Source organism: Lathyrus oleraceus, chromosome 6 (assembly GCF_024323335.1).
Source record: "Lathyrus oleraceus cultivar Zhongwan6 chromosome 6, CAAS_Psat_ZW6_1.0, whole genome shotgun sequence".
In the NCBI taxonomy this organism is placed as follows: Eukaryota; Viridiplantae; Streptophyta; class Magnoliopsida; order Fabales; family Fabaceae; genus Lathyrus; species Lathyrus oleraceus.
In genome coordinates this window covers 351738758-351743358 of record NC_066584.1, presented here as the reverse complement: position 1 = coordinate 351743358, position 4601 = coordinate 351738758, and the positions used below count along the sequence as shown (strand labels likewise).

The window sequence follows — 4601 nt, the reverse complement described above, 5'->3', positions numbered from 1 at the left end:
CAAGATTTTCCATAAACTAGTTGGTAAGGAGTAGTTCCTATAGGGGTTTTGAAAGCGGTTCTATAGGCCCATAATGCTTCTTGAAGCTTCTGAGACCAGTCTCTCCTAGAAATAGAAACAGTTTTCTCTAGGATTTGTTTTATCTCCTTATTAGATACTTCTACTTGGCCACTAGTTTGTGGGTGGTATGGTGTTGCTACTCTATGCCTAACTCCATATTTTCTTAAAAGTTTGTCAAATATTCTCGATATAAAGTGTGATCCTCCATCGCTTATGACTAAACGTGGTGTTCCAAATCTAGGGAATATATAGTTTTTAAATAGTTTGATTACTACCCTAGTGTCGTTTGTGGGTGCGGCTATAGCCTCAATCCACTTAGACACATAGTCTACAACTACTAAGATGTACCTATTTCCTAAGGATGGTGAAAAAGGTCCCATGAAATCTATACCCCATACGTCAAAGAGTTCTACTTCCTGAATGTTTCTTAGAGGCATTTCATCACGCCTTGAAATGTTTCCAGTGCGTTGGCATCTATCACACTTGACAATGTAAGCATAGACATCACGCCACATGGTAGGCCAGAATAGGCCAGCTTGAAGAATCTTGGCGTATGTCTTAGAGGTGCTCGCATGTCCACCATAAGGTGCAGAATGACAATGCTCGATAATACTATTTACCTCTTCTTCTGGAACGCAACGGCGAAAAATTCCATCTTTACCCCTTTTGAAAAGGAGCGGTTCGTCCCAATAGAAGTTTCTCACATCGTGGAAGAATTTCTTCTTGCGGTGGTAGTCAAGATCAGGTGGTACTATATCAGCAGCTAGGTAATTAACGAAATCTGCATACCAGGGTACGTTACTTATTGCTAAGGAATTTTGGGGGTGCTCATAAGGATCTAGGTTATTGTCTTCAATGGTTTCTACTTTAGCTATCAGTCTATCATAGGCGAAATCATCATTTATGGGTACTAGTTTAGGTTTTAGATGTTATAGCCTAGAAAGGTGATCGGCTACTACATTTTCAGTGCCTTTTTTATCTCTTATATCTAAATCAAACTCTTGTAGTAATAGAATCCATCTGAGTAACCTGGGCTTGGCATCTTTTTTACTTAATAGGTAACGAATGGCAGCATGATCGGTGTAAACAATAATTTTTGCTCCTACTAGATAAGATCTAAATTTCTCTATAGCGAAAACTACAACGAGTAATTCTTTTTCAGTTGTTGCGTAGTTAAGTTGGGCAGCATCTAGGGTTCTACTGGCATAATAAATGGCATGTAATTTTTTTATCTTTCCTTTGTCCTAGAACGGCTCCAACTGCATAATCACTAGCATCGCACATTATCTCAAAAAGTTCCGATCAATCAGGTGGTTTCATAATAGGTGCAGATACTAATGCTTGCTTTAAAAGATTAAATGTGTCATTACATTTTTCATCAAAAATGAATTCAGCATCTTTCATTAAAAGTCCGGTTAACGGTTTTGTCATTTTGGAGAAGTCCTTAATAAAACACAGGTAGAATCCAGCGTGTCCAAGAAAACTTCGGATTTCTCTGATTGTTTTTGGTGGTTTTAGGTTTTCTATAACTTCTATTTTAGCTTTATCTACCTCTATACCTTTTTCGGAAACTATATGTCCTAAAACTATTCCTTCGGTTACCATGACATGACATTTTTCCCAATTTAGCACGAGGTAATATGCAAAGATTGACATCATGCAGCGTTGAAAAGTAGCTGGGGCATTACAGAGGCCGAACGGCATTCGTCTGTAGGCAAAAGTTCCATAAGGGCATGTAAAGGTAGTTTTTTCTTGATCTTCGGGATGGATAGGTATTTGGAAGAATCCAGAGTATCCATCCAGATAGCAGAAGTAAGAGTGTCTGGCTAGACGCTCCAACATCTGGTCAATAAATGGTAAAGGGAAATGATCCTTCCTAGTTGCTTTATTTAATTTTCTATAATCTATACACATCCGCCATCCTCCTTCTAAACGTTTTATGTTTCTATAATCTATACACATCCGCCATCCGCCATCTTCGTAAAACGTCTAAAAGTTGGTTCGTTTCCTCTTGGCTCAAGGTAGCACTGACTATAACTGGACGGTTCATCTTTTCATCAAGGAACTCATATCTCAGGTTCTTAGGCAGTTCCTTAAGTTCTAAGGTTGGTTTCTTAGGGCATGGCATAGGATCTGGGGTAAGGGATAAACATTCGTAAAGGTTATCATCGATGTAAGGTTTCTTAAAGTCATCATCTTCCCTTATGAGAGTTGATGGTAACTTAATTGTTTTTATAATTTCTTTTTGTTCTAATTCTCTAACACATTCATCAATGATATCTAAGGCATAACATGAGTCTCCCATCACAGGTGCCATAAGAAATTTCAAAAGTATAAATTCTATTTTCTCGTCACCTACCTCAAATGTCAACTTTCTTGACATCTATTATGGCTCCTGCAGTCGATAAGAATGGTCTACCTAGAAGGATTGGTATATCATTGTCCTCTTTGATGTCCATGACAACAAAATCAGTAGGGATAAATAGTTGACCTATCCTAACAGGAACATCTTCTAAAATTCCTATCAGATATTTAACAGATCTATCGGCTAACTGAAGTGACATCTTAGTGGGTTGTAATTCTCCTAAGTTTAACCTCTCACAAACTGCTAAAGGCATTAGGCTCACACTAGCTCCTAAGTCTAGAAAAGATTTTTCGATGACATGATTACCCAAAAGGCAAGGAATGGAGAAATTTCCAGGATCTTTATCTTTCTTTGCTAATTTGTCCTCGGAAATAGCATTACATTCCAAAGGCTTCGGATCGTCAAGTCTACGTTTGTTGGTAAGGATGTCTTTCAGAAACATTGCATAAGAAGGTATTTGGGTGATGGCTTCTGTGAAAGGGATTTCTACATGAAGTTTTTCTATAACTTTAATAAATTTCTGATACTGTTTATTGATTTGGGTTTGTTTGAGTCTTTGCGGATATGGTATGGGTGGTTTATATGGCGGGGGTGGTACGTAAATTTTATCTTTAGGTTCTTCTCCTTTATCTCGACCTTCCTGGTTTTCAGATTCCTCTGGCTCCTTTACTCTGTCCGGGGGTTTGGTACATTCCTTAGAAGTTTCGGGTTCACTCAATCTGGGGTTTGGTGGCTCATCATAAGCGTTCCCACTTCGTAGGGTAATGGCGTTTGCTTGTCCTCTAGGATTTTGTTGAGGTTGTCCAGGGAATTGTCCTCCAGGTGTAGTCTGAGGGGCTTGGTTTAAAGCTACCTGAGAGATCTGGGTTTCAAGCATCTTGGTATGAGTAACTATTTGGTCAACCTTGGTTCCTAACTGAGTAATCAATTCGTTAACATGAATGTTTTGGTTCATGAACTCCTTGTTTTGTTGGGTTTGAGCGGTGATAAAATTTTCCATAATTTTCTCAAGGCTCGGCTTTGGTGGTACAGGTTGCATAGGTTGATTTGATTATGGGGCTTGATAACTAGGTCTCGGAGGTGCATTATTTTGGATAGGGTTATTGTTTTTATAGGAGAAGTTTGGGTGATTCCTCCATCCAGGGTTATAGGTATTCGAATATGGGTTCCATTGGGTGTAGTTCACTTGCTCGGAGTGGGTTTCGTTCAATAGACTGCATTCTACAGATTGGTGTCCTTGGGTTCCACATATCTCACAATCCGACGAAACTGCGGCTACAGTATTCGGGTTTATGCACATATGCTCGACCTTAAGGGCTAATTTGTCCATCTTAGCTTGCATCATGTCTATAGAGCTTAGTTCATGCACTCCTCCTTGGGCTTCCTTCTTCTCAACTGTCGCTCGTTCGACTCCCCATGATTGATGGTTTTGAGCCATATCTTCGATGAGGGTGATGGCTTCAGGATAAGGTTTGTTCATCAGAGCACCGCCTGCGGCAGCGTCGATGGTCATCTTTGTGTTGTAATGAAGTCCATTATAGAAGGTTTGAATGATCAACCAATTTTCTAAACCATGATGTGGGCATGCTCGTAACAACTCTTTATATCTCTCCCAAGCTTCGAACAACGATTCTCCTTGGTTTTGGGTAAATCTAGTTATATGGTTTCGAAGAACGGCGGTCTTACTCGGGGGAAAATATCTAGCAAGAAAAACTCTTCTAAGGTTATCCCAAGTCGTAATCGAATTGGGTGGAAAGGAATCTAACCATGATAGAGCTTTATCTTTGAGGGAAAAAGGAAATAAACTTAAACGTATTGCCTCAGGAGAAGCTCCATTGGTTTTAAAAGTATCTGCTAATTGAAGAAATATTTTTAAATGTTGGTTAGGGTTCTCGGTAGCGAGACCTGCGAATTGTCTCTGTTGCACTAGTTGCATCAGGGATGGTTTAAGTTCAAAATTATTGGCTGGGATGGTTGGGTTTACTATACTAGAACTGGGTTCTTCATTAGATGGTTGAGCGAAATCTTTAAGAGGTCTTTGGTTTTGATCTTCGGCCATAGCTCTCTTAATTCTATGAAAGAATAAACGTGCGCGAGCGTAACGTTCAGGTTCCGCCAGAGGGTATACTAAGCTTAAACTTCCGGTGCTGCGAGTTCTTCGCATTGACCGGCGGGA

At 39.7% G+C, this 4601-nt stretch overlaps 1 non-coding gene across 1 annotated transcript; it reads left to right on the top strand.

Moving 5' to 3' along the window:
* Window positions 1–3993: 3993 nt before the first annotated feature.
* LOC127099747 (small nucleolar RNA R71) lies at window positions 3994–4100 on the top strand. The gene has a single exon (XR_007794221.1). It is a non-coding gene; the product is annotated as a small nucleolar RNA R71 (small nucleolar RNA).
* Window positions 4101–4601: the final 501 nt, after the last annotated feature.